Raw genomic sequence first — 19,450 nt, 5'->3', positions numbered from 1 at the left:
ACCCATACTTTCCCGCAATTCCAATTTCACAAGATCATATCCCCACAGAGCAATCCTTCAAGAAGATATCTTCAAACATACTCGTCCCGACAAAGACATGGCTCCCCAACAGAGTTGACATCTTCAACACCACCGGTTCTCCAACACTTTGCTCTTCTCCAACATGGCTTATTAATATCTCTCATCCGCAGCCAGGGTACATCAAGTTACTATTCATCCCCAAGCAGGAATCATAAATCCCCAGCTGAGCATCTACAAGAAAAGATCAAAAACATCAAACTCACAATGACATAGGGATTTATCTTCTCAAGATGCTTCGAGTAACATAAATCACAGTCATACATCATATACATCACATGCATATTCATACATTGAATGCGGTTATAATTCATACATAACATACGAAGTGTTCCATTTATTTTGAGAACTCCATCTCATTCATTACATACATCATAAACATTGCATAAAACTGACATTGTTACCAAGTGAATATTATCTGACAGGTACATTACAAAAGTTCGAATCTTATTCAAGGCAAAGCCTAACGCACGGCCTTCCAGACATCTACGGATGCAAATTGGGTAGTCTAACGTACGGCTTATCCATCAACCTGATGCACGGTTTTCCAGACATTTGAGGATGCAATTGAGAATAGTCTAACGCACGATCTATTCTTCGATCTAACGCACGGTCTTCCAGACATCTACGGATGCAAAGTGGGTAGTCTAACGCACGACTTATCCATCAACCTAACGCACGGTTTTCCAGACATCTGAGGATGCAATTGAGAATAGTCTAACGTACGATCTATTCTTCGACCTAACGCATGGTCTTCCAGACATCTACGGATGCAAATTGGGTAGTCTAACGTACGGCTTATCCATCAACCTGACGCACGGTTTTCCAGACATCTGAGGATGCAATCAAGATTAGTCCAACGTACGACCTATCTTCAGCCTAACGCACGGTTTTCCAGACATCTGCGGATGCAAACTGTCTAACATATGACACATTCTAACTCTCAAGCTTATCAAGTCAGATGGCATCTTTAAGCCCATCTCCGACAAAAGTCCCTATTTCAGCTAGGGCAAATTTCTTGGTATTCTAGTGTTCAATCATCTTCCACCTTCAGATACCGAATGGCATACAAACCACTCTACATCTTCAGGTTTAAGATAATTGAACAGGGGCAGCTGTCATACCCCAAAATTTGCCCATACTATTTCTCTTATGCAAAGTTCAAAACAATACGCAAAGCCCCAAGTCATCTAGAGGATCCAAGACCAATGCCACGAATTATTTGTGATTATTTGATTTTATGTGAAGTTTTATCCATTTAAAATCTATTTAATCAAGTAATTAAAAAGGAAAATACCAAGATATCTGGTTTCTTTTGTTCCCAATCAAACCCAATCACCCAAATAATAATTCATGAACCATCCATGATCTATTAGCTTTTTTTATTTTTATTTTTAGTATTTGTCATTTATTTTGTTTGAATTTAATCATTTTAATTCAAATTAAATTAAATTAAATGCTAGAAATAATAAAAGATTTTATTTGATTAAGGAATTGATTTAAAATTGGGTTCATAGAATTGAGGAAAAAAGAATACGTATTTTTTGGCAAGATTCAATCAAAGATTTCTCATGTTCCAATCTCCATAATTAAAAAGATTTGATCCAATCTTTGATAAACCTAATTCAGTCCCATATATATATATATATATATATATATATATGCATAAGGATTTCGGGGGAGAGGGTTTTGGGGATGAGAATTGCAGACAAAAAGAACGCTAAACTTCTCTTGAAATTTCAAAGAAAATTCAAACTCATATTCTAAGTGGCAAGCCAATTCAAGGTGCTTTATTGATTCCAGTACATTCCTTGAACAATTCTGAAGCTGCATCAAACATCTTCAAGACTCACAGGGTTCAGAACCGTCATCTGTACATCACGGTTTGTTCATGTATTTTAATTTTCGATTTCAATTCTTTACCCATCATAAATGAAATTGGATTGCATAATATTGTTTGTGGTGATGTTTGCAAGCTATTGGTACCGTTTAATTGAAGTTTAGGTACATATACGGAGATCCACCATTATTAGGTTAATGAAGCTTTGAATTAGGAATTCTGGATACGCAAAGAATTGGCCGCAATTAATGTTTCCATCGGATTCGGGATGTATCATATAGTTAATTAGGTTTATTATTCTGTGATTATTGATGAAGAATTGCAGGTTTCCAGATGAAAGCTCTATGGCCACGTTTTGAAATCGTTGCCTAAAAGTCTCACGTTTCTGGAAAAAACAACGAGGAAGACGATGGGGCGCGAACATTTTTCGTTGTAAATTTTTTTTTATTATTATTCGTATATATATTTTATGAAGTGTGCATTAAACAGAACTCGTAGCCAGCACAATTGGTCCCTAGAAGCATTCACCGTCCATGCAGACCACGGTTCGATCCCTGGTGGCGTCCTTGTGTTTTTTCTCTCTAAGTTTCAGGAGAATCCAATGCGCCTCACGCACGGGCTCTTACCACGCATCCTCAGATTCCATCCGTCTGATCCTCGCTTAGGCCGATCTGACGCGTATGAATGAACTGCACCACCATAAGCCTCTCAAAGGCGCCACACGAGAGCAAAGCTGAGTTTATTTAAATTTTTTTTAATTATTATTTATTTAATAGTTTTGTTATTTATTCTTCATTCTTGTATTAATACTATTTAAAAATCTTTTAAAATTTCTTTTTTTCATAAAATCTTTACTTTGATAATAGTTATTTAGTCAATTTATTTTAATTGTTAATAACAATTTTTATCTTGATTTAAATGGTTAAATAAGTTAATATAACTGTTTAATTATTTAATTAACTATAATTGTTTTTATTAATTGATAAAAATCCATATTAGGGTTAAGATATTTAATCGAAACCTTAATTTTGCCGATTTAATTAATTAGGTTGAAAAACCAATAATTAATTAAATTGATTTTATTTTTTATATTAAACTTAGTCAATCTGTGCCCGAATCAGGGTTTACGAGAATCATCCCTACACTGAAAATATTGCGTTTCTGTGTCTTTCTTTCAGGGTTGACTTTTCAAATGCCTTCCGATTGCACGCCGCGTCAAGCCAAAAGCTAAGTCCTATTTCGTGTTTATTTTAAATAATCGTTCTATTTTATTTTGTTTTTATCAAATTAAGGTTAAATTTAATTGCCATGGAATTAGCCATACACTCACTGCTTCCTATTATTTTCTATCAATTCTCAATGATCAGAGTCTTCATACTCAAGGCAAACCTTTGCCCATCAACCTTCCAATCGAAGCTAAGTTTCTTTTACCCTTTTTCTTTTATTATTATTTTCATTTTTTAGGGTTAACCCTAATTGTCTCTGAACAAATAATACACTCACTCCTTTTTCTGTTTATTCTTTCTTTTCAATTTTCAGGGTTTGTCAAATGCCAAAGCTACGTCGTTGGTAACCCTAAACCCTATTTTATTTTATGGCTTTTATTATTACTTGTGCCAAACCCTGTTGGGGATCCGCTGGTTTCACTTTCCCCTCCCCTTTATTGCTTTATATACTGCGTGGTTAGTAATTTAGGGAGTGCAAATTTAAACTGGATTAGAGTCACTAATTACAAGATAAATAACTGAATTGAACCACATGATTGATGCACACACGCACTCTTTTGGGGTAACCTCTCTGTTGCCTTGTTGCCTGTTGCCTTGTGGCCTGTTGCCTTTGCGTTTTTTGCAGAATAAGCCATGTCCCTCGAATACGAGGATACCTCAGCCATGTTGCCTCGATAAATAAAGGTCATGCGACCCTAAATGATGCTGCCTTCGATACACAAATATGACCTCGACCCTCGGAAGTTGCCTACGGAAAAGGCTGAGGTATCCTCTGGTTTGCCTACGAATAAGGCTTATTCTCATCCTTACCTTAGACTACCTGCCCTTCTATGGCATGGGACAGTCTTATGGCAAAGGATGTTTCGACGACCCTTCAACCTCCAAACGAAAGGCTTCCTGCCCTCTTATGGCAAGGACTGACCCTTTCATTCTGAAAGGCTAAAAAGAGACCTATCATCTGAGTTTAAGGTAATTGCCCCTAATTGCCTTGCCATGCTCTATTTTCTATATTCTTTATCAAAATTCTTCAAAAACTGGCTACGCTCATTTTACGAGCTAAAGTCCATTTTTTCCTCTTTCATATACATTTTCTGAAAACGAGCAAGCAAAGCAATTAAGAGTCCATGGAAAACCATGGATGCAAAGGGTGCCTTACACCTTCCCTTTGCATAAATTACCCCCCGAACTTAGATTTCTTTAAAAGGTTTTTTTCTGTTTCTTTTAGCCTTTCTGAATTTGTTTGGATAAAATAAAAGTCGGTGGCGACTCTTGCTTACCGCAACATGTCAAATAAAGTCAGTTCACCGTATTACAATCATCAATGACTAAAGAGTTTGTGATGTTATTTTTCCTCCTAATCCTAGCATATGTGTGAAAGAATTTAGTATTCCTATCTCCCTGAGAATGTCATTTGATTCTAGACTTTTCCCTCCAAAACTCTTCTTCCATGCTAAGAGCTATCTCAAGATTATACTGGGCTTTCTTATTTTAGTTTTCAAGAAAAACTAGTTTAACCAAATAAAAAAATCAATATGATTTGATTCAATGATTTCCAGTTTTTATGGAATTCGAATAAAACTAAGCCAATGAAGAATAATCTAATATAATTACAAAAATATGATAAGAACATGATATCCAAAGTCCCATTCAAATTCAATAATGAATGACCAAACTCTCATTCAAAAAATTTAACATTGATGCTTCTCAAAATTGGATTTGAGAACACAATCTCTAATTAAGTTGTGAGTGATCTCTATCATCTCGAATGCTTTTGATTATGTGAGATATTGAATTGAACTCTAGTATGGTCGAAGGGTGGCTTCTTGGTTCGACAGGATTAAGCATGAAGTCGAAGGTTGTTCACATGCTTGTGTCGAAGATGCTAGGGTTGTTAGCATGTTAAATTAGGTTTTAGTGTTTAAACCCTAATTTGTTAAGTTAGCTTGTTTATTAAGTTGACTTGTGTAATGGGCCTTGTGGAAAAAGCCCATTAGTTAGTATGTTAGGTTTTATTATAAATAGCATACTAGTCTCTCATTATTGAAAAAGCTGCAAATCCTAATTTAGGGGGAGAGAGGTTATTTGTTATTCTTGTAAACTTGTAATCTTGTTTTAAGAGAAAGTAAAAGCATAGCAGTTATAGCCAATTCTTGTGTTCTTCTTATCTTCCCTAATTCCTATTATATTTTGTTCTTGACATCGTTTTTCACAACAAATTGGTGCGGTGAGCATGGAGAAGATGCCTTCAACAAAGTATGAGATTGAAAAATTTACCGGAGTGAATGATTTCGGTCTGTGGCGCTTGAAGATGAAAGCCCTACTGGTTCAGCAGGGTTATTTGGAAGCGTTGAAGGGAGAGGCAGCCATGAATGCTGCATTAACGGCAGCGGAGAAGACGACTATGATCGAGAAGGCAGACAACGCAATTTTGTTGAGCCTTGGTGATAAGGTTGTCAGATAGGTATCAAAGGAGACGACGGCATCAGGGTTATGGGCGAAACTTGAAAGTTTGTATATGACTAAATCGCTGGTAAATCGACTCTACCTGAAGCAAGCTTTGTATTCATTCAAGATGATTGAAGATAAAGTGTTGGCTGAGCAGTTTGATATGTTCAACAAGCTGATTCTTGATCTTGAAAATATTGATGTGCAGACCGATGATGAAGATCAAGCGTTGTTACTATTGTGTTCTTTGACTCGATCACATGCTCACTTCAAAGAAACTCTCCTGTATGGAAGGGAGTCCCTAACCTTTGAAGAAGTTCAATCAGCCCTATATTCAAAGGACCTGAACGAACGAAAGGAGCATAAACCTTCGACTGTTGGCGAAGGTTTGGCCGTTAAAGGAAAACTCTTACGAAAGGATGGTAAGTTTGACAAGAAGAAAGGCAAAAGCCTGTCGAAGTCTTACAGTGGCGAAGCATCTGGCATTCGATGCTATCATTGTGAGAAGGAGGGTCACACAAGAAAGGTGTGCCCTGAATGCCTGAAAGATCATGGAGGTAAGGATAATGGCAATGCAGCCATTGTTCAAGATGATTTCGAATCATCTGATGTTCTTGTGGTTTCAAGCAGTGACTCGAGAAGAGAGTGGATTATGGATTCAGGTTGCACTTGGCACATGACTCCAAACAAAGACTTGTTCGAGGAATTATGTGATCAAGATGATGGATCAGTATTGCTGGGAAACAACAAGGCTTGCAAGATTGCAGGTGTTGGATCTGTGAGGTCAAAATCCATGATGAGTCAATAAGGTTGTTGACTGAAGCCAGGTATGTTCCTGATTTGAAGAGAAATCTACTTTCTCTTGGTGAATTCGACAAGAAAGGATATTTTTTCCAAGGAGAGAAAAGTATCCTAAGAGTCATGAAGGGTTCGAAGGAAGTCTTGATAGGCGTGAAGAAACAAGGCTTGTATACCCTTGAAGCTGAAGTTGTAAGTGGTTCGACAAATGTTGCATCCACGGAACCATTGTCGAAGACAGAAATCTGGCACATGAGATTGGGCCATGTCAGTGAAAGGGGTCTGGTCGAATTAGGGAAACAAAATCTGCTTGGTGGAGACAAAGTCGAAAAGCTGAAGTTTTGTGAACCCTGTGTACTTGGAAAATCTTGCAGAGTGAAGTTCAACAAAGGCAAACAAAGAACACATGGATCCCTTGATTACATCCATGCTGATCTTTGGGGGCCTGTAAGGTGTCCATCACATTCAGGAGCAAGGTATTTTCTATACATAGTAGACGATCATTCCAGAAAATTATGGGTATTCATCCAGAAGACTAAGGATGAAACTTTTGAGAATTTCAAAAGTTGGAAGACTCTGGTTGAAAATCAGACTGGCAGAAAGGTCAAGAGGTTAAGAACCGACAATGGCCTTGAATTTTACAATGAGGCATTCGACAGTTTTTGTGCTGCCTCTGGTATTGCAAGGCACAGAACTACTGTAGGTACTCCACAGCAAAATGGTTTGGCTGAAAGGTTTAATCGAACTATTTTGGAGAGAGTTAGATGCATGTTGACTAGTGCTGGACTAAAGAAGGTGTTCTGGGCTGAGGCTGTTTCGACAACAACATATCTGATAAACAGATGTCCTTCGACAGCGTTAGATATGAAGACACCTAAAGAAGTTTGGTCGGGACATCCACCAGATCTCGACAAACTGAGAGTATTTGGTTGCATAGCCTATGCTCACATTAGGCAAGACAAGGTCGAACCTAGAGCTCTGAAATGCATGTTCATGGGATACCCTGAAGGAGTCAAAGCTTATAGGCTATGGTGCCTAGAGTCAGGTCACAAGAGGTGTATCACCAGTCGAGATGTAGTTTTCAATGAAGCTGAAATGGATTTTAAGAAAATTGATGATGTTGGTCGAAGTACAGAAACATCTGACGAAGAGCCGGAACAGGTAGAGATTCCTGTTGAGGTGGAGCATGTTGATGTTGAATTGCATATCCCTGATGAAGTCGAAGAAGAAGCAGAAGATGCTGAGGAAGTTGAGGAAACTGACGATGACTACCTATTATCGAGAGATAGGTCGATAAGAGTCATCAAGGCACCTCAGAGACTTGGGTATGCAAATCTTATAGCTTATGCCTTAATCTCTGCAAGTGAGGTTCTAGACGAAGAACCTAGACACTACAAGGAAGTTATGAGGAGTCGAAATAAGACTGAATGGCTGAAGGCCATGGATGATGAGATGAAATCTCTTCATGATAATCATACTTGAGAACTGATCAAGAAACCTGCTAGGGCAAGGTTAGTCAGCTGTAAATGGATTTTCAAAGTTAAGGAAGGAATTGAAGGAGTGACGTCGAAAAGATACAAGGTAAGGTTAGTTGCAAGGAGTTTCACTCAGAAAGAAGGTGTCGACTTCAATGATGTGTTTTCTCCTGTTGTGAAGCATAGGTCCATTCGAATGTTGCTTGCCATGGTGGCACAGTTCGATCTTAAACTGGAACAGATGGATGTGAAGACTGCGTTATTGTATGGTGATCTAGATGAAACGATCCTGATGAGGCAACCTAAAGGGTATGTCGAAAAGGGGAAGGAAGATTGTGTGTGCAAGTTAAAGAGATCTTTGTATGGGCTGAAACAATCTCCTCGACAGTGGAATAGGAGATTCGACAAGTTCATGGCACGCATAAGTTTCATTAGAAGTCAGTTCGACCACTGCGTTTACTTCAGATTTCGACCTGGTAATTCATTTGTTATTTTGTTGCTTTATGTGGATGATATTCTCATAGCAAGCAACAATGTCGAAGATGTGATGAGGGTGAAGGCTGAACTCAATAAGGAGTTTGATATGAAGGATCTGGGAGCTGCTTCCAGGATTCTTGGAATTGACATTCGAAGAGATAGAAAGAAGTCGAAGTTATGCCTATCTCAAGAGGCATATCTACGAAAGATTCTCGAAAAGTTTGGTATGTCGAATTCGAAGCCAGTTGTGACTCCAACAAACCATCAATTCAAGCTGAGTATTGATAAGTGTCCCAGTACTGATGTCGAAAGAGCCTATATGAATAACATCCCATATGCTAATATAGTTGGTTCTTTGATGTATGCTATGGTCTGTACTAGACCCGACATAGCATATGCAGTAAGTCTTGTAAGCAGGTCCATGGCGAATCCTGGAAAGGCTCACTGGCAAGCATTGAAGTGGATTTTAAGGTACATAAATGGGTCTCTGAACATAGTCCTAATTTATGGTGGAGCCTTGGGTGAAGATAGTAAAGCAGAAATTGAAGGATATGTCGACTCTGATTATGCAGGTTGTATGAATTCCAGAAAATCTATTTCCGAATATGTTTTCACTATGTTTGGCACTGCAATTAGTTGGAAAACAACACTTCAGAAGGTTGTTGCTCTATCAACCACTGAAGCGGAGTATATTGCCCTAACTGAAGCTGTGAAAGAAGCATTGTGGCTTGAAGGTTTTGCGAAGGAGCTGAAACTTCAAGGTCGAGGTATCACTGTTAAATGTGATAGTCAGAGTGCAATACACCTGTCGAAGAATTCAGCCTATCATGAGCGAACTAAGCACATTGATGTGAGGCTGCATTTCGTCAGAGGAGTAATCGAGCGTGGAAAAGTCCAAGTGCTGAAGGTTTCGACTAAAGACAATGTTGCTGATATGATCACCAAGACATTGTCGAGTTGCAAGTTTTTCCACTGTATGCAGTTGCTAAAGCTGCATAAAGAAAGTTAGTTGTTCCCTTGATGTTGTAGAGTTAGATCCAAGGTGGAGATTTGTGAGATATTGGATCGAACTCTAGTATGGTCGAAGGGTAGCTTCTTGGTTCGACAGGATTAAGCATGAAGTCGAAGGTTGTTCACATGCTTGTGTCGAAGATGCTAGGGTTGTTAGCATTTTAAATTAGGTTTTAGTGTTTAAACCCTAATTTGTTAAGTTAGCTTGTTTATTAAGTTGACTTGTGTAATGGGCCTTGTGGAAAAATCCCATTAGTTAGTATGTTAGGTTTTATTATAAATAGCATACTAGTCTCTCATTATTGAAAAAGCTGCAAATTCTAATTTAGAGGGAGAGAGGTTATTTGTTATTCTTGTAAACTTGTAATCTTGTTTTAAGAGAAAGTAAAAGAATAACAGTTATAACCAATTCTTGTGTTCTTCTTATCTTCCCTAATTCCTATTATATTTTGTTCTTGACATCGTTTTTCACAACAGATTACATGTTTAATTATTGAACTTTAATATAATTCAATATAACCAAGTTGACCATTTAAAAAAAAAAAAAAAGAAATTTAATTTTTAAAATCCAAAAAACAAATATTTTCTTTTCAGATGATCTAGATTTGTCATCCAATTAAATCTAACTTATGCTTAAACAAAATATACAATAATTTAGTTGTTACTTGGATGAAGAATTTTAAATGATGTAAAACCACTAACTAAATAAGTAGAGACCATACATATATGAATTCAAACAAAGAGAAAAATAAAACCGAGTGTTGTCGGTTTTGTCATTACACCCTAGCACGCTGCACACGTTATTGTCAAAGGATAATTGATGACATAGTGAAAAATGAGACAAAAACGCGTGAGTGATTGTGAAGAAGGTGATGCTCTTGGTGCATGCTTAAGGCTAATGACTATGACTATGGTGAATACTTCTACTGCCTATCAATTCTCTTAATATAGTCAAATCTAATGGATTGTGTGTATGCTCAATGGCTTGCATTAGTATTCAATAAAATATTTCTCATTATGACTTTTCACCACTTCTTCTTCTTCTTCGAATATATTTTATAACCTTTTGGCTTCTATTTCTAGCCATCTTCTTATTTTTCTTGCATACATTATATTGACTTTTAATCGATTCAACAAAAGTAAGAGATTTTATATGGGTTCATGACTATTAGTATATGAATGTGTCTAAGTTGTTGATTATTACTATTTGTTATGTGACTTTTTATTTTGTTATTTACTATTTTATAAACAATATAATGGTTGGTTTATTATTGTTTGTAAGTTACTCTCTGTTCAATAAAAAAATTATCATAGTTGTTCATTTCTTTTAAATTAAGAAATGATAAATAAATGGATAAAAGCGAATAATAAATCTATTAAATTATATTATTGACTATTGATTTATATACTCTCATATGAATGAGTGAGTGTAAATTGGACAAATATTAATTTGAGAGTGAATATTCTCTCAGTTTATATATATATATATATATATATATATATATATATATATATATATATATATATATATATATATATATATATATATATATATATATATATATATATATATATATATATATGAGGAATCAAATTACATCCGAAGAGTTACACCACGAGTTACACTTGCTCTAACTTAATTTTGAATAAATATTTTTTAAAATCAATTGTTGGAATGAAACATACTATCATATAGATCATATCTATAATATTTGAGATTAATCTATAATGATTTACTATGTCATTGAATTACATCAAAATTAACGTTATATCAAAATTAACGTTATATGAAAGTTCATTTTGGGGTTAATCTTTTGATTCTTGATGGTATATCAAATCATTATAGATTAATTTCAAACTTTATAGGTATGATCTATATGATAATATGTTTCAATCCAACGGTTGATTTTAAAAAATATTTATCCGATGTGAAGTTATTAAGCGAGTGTAACTCATGATGTAACTATTCGAGTATAATTTGATCCATATATATATATATATATATTATATATATATATATATGAGAAGAGATATTCTTACTTCAAGAGTAAGTTATCTAGACTTACTCCACATCTTTACGATTAATTCTGCTCAATCTAATGACTAAAAATAATAAGCAATTAAATGTGAAGAGAGAAAATAATACTCATTAATTTTAACCATTAGATTGAGAAGAATTAATGGTCAAGATGTGAAGTAAGTTTGAATAACTTACTCTTGAGAGCAGGGGCGGATCTTGAAATTATATATTGGTGTGGTCAAACATAAAAGAAATTACAAACTAAATCATATAAAAATGATTAATAATATTTTTTTAATGCAATACATTATAATGAAAATCGTCTATCATTCATTTCTTGAAAATGAACTAAAATAACATCCTTTTGAATCTTAGGAGCAATCATAAAGGTTATTTCCCGGAGCACAATTTATTTCACTAGCTATCTCTGGGTTAATTGTCTTTTAAGTGTCTACCAACTCAGAAAAGACCCTTTAAATAAAGAGCTAAGGGGCTTGCCACTCCCTCTAAATGACATGTTACATCTCAAAAGAAACTTAATATCTATTAGGGATGTGTTTAAACGAATACGATATTCAACATCTATTTATTTAGTTTGATTAATAAACACTACCTTAATACTTTAGTTTGAGTTCATAAAAGTGTAACTCATATGCACACAATTAGCGTTCTATATGCCGGAGAGTTAATAGTGTAATTGTCACCCTATTTTAAATTTAATTATTCTATTCCTTAATAATCCTTTTACTTTAATTTTTTTAAACATATATTTTAGATATACTAATATTTTATAAGTTTAATATTTAAATATTCATTATATACTCATTTTATTTATTATTAAATATTTGTGATAAAATATATTATATTTTTATAAGTGGTTTGATTTATTATTATTATTATTATTATTATTATTATTATATAAAAATACAAATTGTTTAATTTTATTTTATTATAATATTTATATTTTAGCAAAATTAATACTTTTTAATTAATTTTATAATTAATTGGATTGTGAATTAAGTTATTAGGTTTAATTTATTAAGTTATTGAGTCTTGAGAGTGTGCTCCTTTCAAGGTCTCATGTTCAAGTCCGACTAAATACAAATTGCCTATTAAAAAAATTATTATATGATGAAATTTTAAGGTTAGTTGTTAAATTATATATAATGTGAACAAAAATGAAAAACTAGTGTGGCTATAACCACACCTTGTCCGTGAATAGGTCCGCCCATGCTTGGGAGTAAGAATATTCTTCTTATATATTATTTAATGAAAATTAATATCTTATATGAAGAATGAGAATTCACTACAAAAAAACACAATTTTACCAGGTGCATACCACCCCGCAAAACCAAATATCACCCTGCAACGTAACACTTGCGAGGTGACACGCTCACCTTGCAAAAATGTTAGTCGCAACATTTTGCAAGGGGAAACGCACCCCGCAACTTTGCCATGTGAGTGTCACCCCGCAACGTTGTCAGGTACAAATCACCCCGCAAACACGCTTTCCTAGAGTTGCAGACAACTTTGTTCCATGTGCACAGTTGGGTCAGAGCAGGTGGTACAGTTGACTTGCGGGGTGATTATTACCAAGCAATAATTGAATATTCAAACACTTGCAAGGTAAAATTCACCTGACAAGTATTTTGAAATACCATTATACTTTCACATCGCAAATAGTAACGTGTATAACAAAAAAAATATATATTTATATTATTCTAAATATTAAAATTAATATTTAGAATAATATAAATATAATAAATAATTTAAATTCAAAAAATTTAAAAATACTAAATTTATAATTAATTCTAAAAATTTAAATTCATACTTAATATAAATAAATTCATATTTAATATAAAGAAATTCATAATTAACCTAAAATATTTAAATTCAAAATAATATTCACTCGGGATTTGTTTCGTCCGCGTTATTTTCGTTTTCTTCATCATTCTCGTCTACTACTCCTTGGTTACCAACCGCTCTAAATCTTCCACCACCATATTGTTGTTTTCATAAGAGTTGCAGTAATTGTTTGATCAGAAAGAGTTGAGGATGAGGTAAAAAAAGATGGTTAGGATTCTTGAGAGATTGGGATTTTGGTTTGAATTACCATCCTGGCAAAGCGAATGTTGTAACCGATGCGTTGAGTAGGAAATCATTGCAATGTCTATGTCAATGATTCGAGAATTAAAGATGTTGGAACAATTTAGAGACTTGAGTTTGATTTGTGAGACGAAGTCTTCTTGTGTTAAGTTTTGTATGTTGAAGCTTACTCTTGGTATTCTTGACGAGGTTAGAGAGGGTCAAAAATTGGATTTAGAATTAGTTGACAAGATGACATTGATGAAGCAAGGAAAAAGGTACTAACTTTCGGATTGATGAGAATAGTGTCATGAGGAGTCATGATCGAGTTTGTATTCCTGATGGTTCATATTTGCGAAAGAGAATTTTGGATGAAGGGCATCGTAATGGTTTGAGTATACGTCATTATGCTACTAAAATGTATCAAGATCTGAGGAAAATGTTTAGTGGTAAAGTGTGAAAAGGGATATAACGGAATTGTGTATTTGAGTTGGACTTGTCAGAAACCGATTAGTTGGTGCAACAGTTATCTATTTTCAAGTGAAAGTGAGATAGTATCTCTATGGATTTTGTTTCGAGATTGGCGAGGCATCGAGTAATTGTGAAGTGATTTGGGTCAGTGGGGATAGTTGACGAAATGTGCTCGTTTTATTTCGATGAAGATGTATTATTCGATGAAGAGACTTGTTAAGTTGTGCATCGAAAGGATTGTGTGTTTGCATGGTATTTTCTTCGGATATTGGAATGACATCTTTTGAAACTTTGTGTGGTCGTAAGTGTAGAACATTTTGTATCGGTATGAATCGAGAGAGAGAGAGAGAGAGAGAGAGAGAGAGAGAGAGAGAGAGAGAGAGAGAGATAGTGGATGTGGTTTTGGTGTTGAGATGGTTGTGTCGACTGAATTTTCGAGGACGAAAATATTTTAAGTGGGGGAGAGTTGTAACAGCCCGAATTTTATTATTTGACTAATTAAATAAGGATTTATTTACTTAATTTGGACGAAATTTGATAATTAATTGGATCGTCGGTGTTATTGAGAAACATGTTCGGATTATTAAATGAAGTTGGAATTTATTCGGTTAATCGAAGAATTAATAAAGTGGAATATGTAGAGAAATAATATTATTATTGGATTTTATTTATTTAAGATAAATTCGGATTTAATTAGATTAATCAGAAAGTATTATTAAGGGTAATAATATTATTTCTTGGAGCATAATTATTTATTTGACTACTCTATTTCATCAATTGGGCCTAATTAGTTAGGAAGTGGAATTATATGGGTTAAGCCCAATATGAATAATATATTAAAGGGTAGAATGAGAGAGAGGAGTATATTTTCATTTGCTGAGTTTTTCAAAAGAAGAAAAAGAGGAGAAGAGGAGCAAAAAGGAGGAACAAAGAGGAACTAGGGTTTGGAGGAGAAATTGAAGAGGTAAGGGGGAGAATCCCTATTATTATGGGCTAGTATGATTGGGTCAATGGTAGATTAACATGATTAGATTTAATTTTATTGATTGAATCTATATATGTTATCTTGATTTTTTGGTTATATGTCATGGAAATTGTTGTCGCTGTTAACTAGAACAAGGGGCAGATTTAATAAACTAAATAAGTGTCTCTGTGTGTAATAATAAATTCAATGCTGTGTGAAATTAGAAAATAAAGAGATGTTATGTGTATTTGAAAATGAAAAGAAAAAAAACTAGCCTTGCCGGACGACATACATGCCTTCGACGACCGGCAGTGTGTGCACTGACGGCGCATATGCCTCATGCTTTCACTTTGGTTTTGTTTCTTCTAAATCAATGTTTTCATTGCACTATTAATTCTTTTATATATATATATATATATATATATATATATATATATATATATATATATATATATATATATATATATATATATATATATATATATATATATATATATATATATATAATGCCAATTGAAAAAAAAAAAAAATGAAGTAGTTGTTTTTATCTAATGATGTAGCAGTATATAAATACAATGGAAAAAGTGAGCGGATATAGTATTTTCAAATACTTTAGCGAGAGTGCTATTGGCATGACTAGCATCTTATTTTATTTTAAATGAAAACAATGGCAGTTTAGTAATTCAAATTAGTCCCGTTTGACCGAGTAGCGGAATTAAACGGTATAATTAGTTGTTCGGAATTTGATGAAAATTTACGTGGTAGCTAATTTTAATTAGTAGATTAACATGGTAATGATAATGTTATTTTGTTGAAAATGTGATATTTACGAACCGACCAAAATAGTGTGAATTTAAATATCTTTTATATTAAATATTAGTTTTTGGAATAGAAAATGAATTAGTAACTTAGAATAAATGAAGTGTAATTATTAATTAGTTGATTTGATTAATAGTTAATTAATTGCAATGAGTTTAATTGATTGGAATATACTTGAAGTTGGATCAATTATTCAGTTTGTCGGTAAATTATGGTATTTTGAGGATTCGTCCGTAATTGCGTTTTGGCTTGAATATGTATGTTGAGAATAATATATGTATATGCCATGATGTTGTGCTAGTATTGTTTCTCTGTGGTTAGTTGGTTAGCATTAAATTAATGATTAATTACTTGATGTTGAAAGTGTGTGTTCACGTATAATTGGCAAAAATGAGAATTAACATGAGATATTATGGTTACTAGTGTTAATTGGATTGTGTGAATCATAATTGATTAATTGGCCTCTTATATGTGAATGATGTGTGTGTGTTGTGAATGATGTGTGCAATTGGTGGATAATTCATAGAGTTGAATTATTGTGATATGCGGGAAGTTAAGATGCTAGAGATGATCTTAATTGTATATATTTGTGATATTGTACATACATTCATATCATAGTGTGCCTTGAAACACAGGTGGATCTGCTTTGAAACACAAGCGGGCTTGGATTCTAGAGTGAATCGGAATGCCGTAAACTATATGTTTACAATTGGTGGACTTTGGTCTTGTCCGGATCAGAAGTGTGGCTTAGATTCTAGAGATATGAATCGGAGGCCGGTGAAACTTAGAATTTCACATTGGTACCACATGCATAGTGTCACATGTTTCATTGAGTCACATTAGAGTTATGTGATAGTTGATTATGTGCATTATGTCGTCATGATATGTGCATGATTGTGATAATTGATTATGTGCATTATGTTGTTGTGATAAGTGTACGAGTGAACAGTTGATTATGTGCATTGATGTCGTAATGCTATGTGTATGAGTTTGGTAATTGATTATGTACACTTGGTGTTGTGGTGATATTTGTATTAGTTGATAATTGAGAATGGGTGATGTTTGAATACGTAATTGGTTAAATGCGGGAATATGTGATAATTAATGACTATGTGTATAATTGAGAATATAGTATTGAGATATTATACTCTTATACTTGTTGTACGTTTAATGTATGTGATTATATTGATTAGTATTAATTTACATGATTAGGCAAGGTGTAATGTATTCCATAATTGTTGATTTAACCATTGTATCTTATTATACTTTCTTCATAATGGTTCGTATTCTCACCCTTCTGTTTTAATGTTGTCCTCGTTTGGCGACATGCAGGTTTGACGATTAGTAGCTTGCGTGTGACCTAGTCAGAGTTTCTTCTGAGTTTGCTTGGTAATTAAGTAGCGAGTCAATGCTCTGGTCATGTAACACTGGGTAACTTAGACGTTGAACTCATGTTCTAATTGTTTATGTATTTTGTTATAACTTGTGAACCTGTTTAATTGGTTACTTGTTGTTGAGAGGCTTTAAGCCAAATACTATGATTATGGTTATCTTACGAGTTGTTTATGGATATATGATCATGGTATGGGACGTGTATCATTTATATGAAACACATGAGTATTACTTTCCGCTGTTAATGCATATTCTGAATGAATTATGATTATATGTCAGGTGTTATTTGAAATGACCAGGTGTATTGTATTTTGTGGATAAATGTTGTCGGTTTTTAAAAGCTTTTAGTTTTTGAAAACGTCGATGTGACGCCCTTTTTAATTATATGCATGCTTATTCTCTTATTATATGCTTATTATTTATGGGGTAAAAAGGGGTGTTACATGAAGACCCTTCCCCGTCAGCAATTCTCCTAAATAAAGAATACCTATCCCCTTTTTTGTAGTTTCCAGCTAAAGGTCCAGTTGCATAAATTTTTCCATTTCTATTCCTTCCCTTACTTGCTCTCAACCACAAATATTGATCAATAGCAGGATCAAGAGGATATCGTCCCCGTGGACCACCTATTCCTTCCCTTACATCCACATTTAAGACACATACATCTCACCCCTCCCTCTGTTCGACAACATTCTTAATCAAATGTCCATGTAATAAATAATTTAACTCCTTCCTCAAAAAGTGGTTTAAGTCCACGTCTCCCAGCATACATACGATCGTACATCCAACTACGATAGAACTTGTAATTTTCCATACTGCACGTTTACATTATTGTATCCATTATAATAAAAGAAATGAATTTTATAACACACGACATAATCATCATGCAGTAACTCTTCAAGCAAACTCTTCAGTTCATTTACCCGATCAGAGAGAAAGACGTTCGTCTAAAACATACCATATTAATAATATAAAAAAGAATCTCATTTTGACTTTAAATCATAATAGATTAAGTGGAGTAACTTTTGTAAATGGATCAGGTTTTTTAAATAAAAGATGTGCTTTTTCAGTGACCTTTCTCACTAGTCAGGGGTCACAATTACCTGTAAAAGAGGAACTTTAAGAGTTTTTATCCCAAAATCCTATTTGCTTTAGCATTTAAGTTCTAGTATTTACAGATTGGTGTTTAAGTTAAAAGCATATAAGCAAATATTTTATATAAGGATTTGTGATCATAATATACAAAATTGCTAAATAATAGGGCGATAATATATTTTCTATGGCGTAAAAGGAGAGTTTTTACTATTAATTTTAACCAGCATCAACTAATTGGCTATCCTCTGATGAAATGCAAATTAAATGTACTCCTGCTTCTATCCTCTTCTTTTTACTAGTGTTACATATATAGCTCTCAATCTTACTCCTGCTTCTATCCTCTTATTTTTACTAGTGTTACATATATAGCTCTCAATCTTCACAATTGTTCTTGATGATAACTACCTTAATACATGGATTTTATTCAAGCAAACAATTCCGTTTAATGATGGATAAAACATAATGAAATAAAATGTGTCAACAAAAGTTTAAAGTATACATAGAGTAGATATAATTTTGTAAATAATAGGATGAAACATAATGAAATAAAATGTGTCAACAAAAGTTTAAAGTATACATATAGTAGATATAATTTTGAAAGAAATATCACATGTGCTATATATTCGGAAAGCCCGTGAATCTGCAACAAAGTAGAGAGCTGCTAGAATAATCAAACATTGAATATTAAAAGCTAACATTTTCACATATGCTATGTAGTTGCAGTACCCTAACAACTAACATTGAATATTTAAACAACTAACGATTTTAACTATTACCACTATCAATTTAAACTAACTATTTATGAACATCATAGTTTACACTTATTTAACAATATGAACACATATTAATTAAACTATCTAATTCAACAACATATTTTCAATTCAAGTTCTACAGATTCATACCAAGCCAAAACACTTCAAGGCCAATGTCAATTCATTGTATTAGTTCAACTCGAGCCATCTTATTTCGCATCCATCAAAGAGAAAAGACCTGCATTCACACATCAAAACCAAACCTCATATCAGCCCCAAACTCACACATTCAAATTTCACAAACTAATACATACTCATTCAATTCTAAAAATTTTATGTTGTCTCCAACAAGGGTGAAAGCCACAAACGACTCCTAATGGCCACCAGAGTTAGATTTCAATCCAACCTTTATATGCACCAAAGATTAGGAAGTAAATCAAACATATTATTCAAAGGCACTTCATAATGAAGGCTTAAGGTGAGACCAACCTTGGATCTTATTTTG

This window comes from Vicia villosa, linkage group LG5 (genome assembly GCF_029867415.1).
Source record: "Vicia villosa cultivar HV-30 ecotype Madison, WI linkage group LG5, Vvil1.0, whole genome shotgun sequence".
Classification (NCBI taxonomy): domain Eukaryota; kingdom Viridiplantae; phylum Streptophyta; class Magnoliopsida; order Fabales; family Fabaceae; genus Vicia; species Vicia villosa.
Note: the sequence above shows the minus strand (reverse complement) of the source record.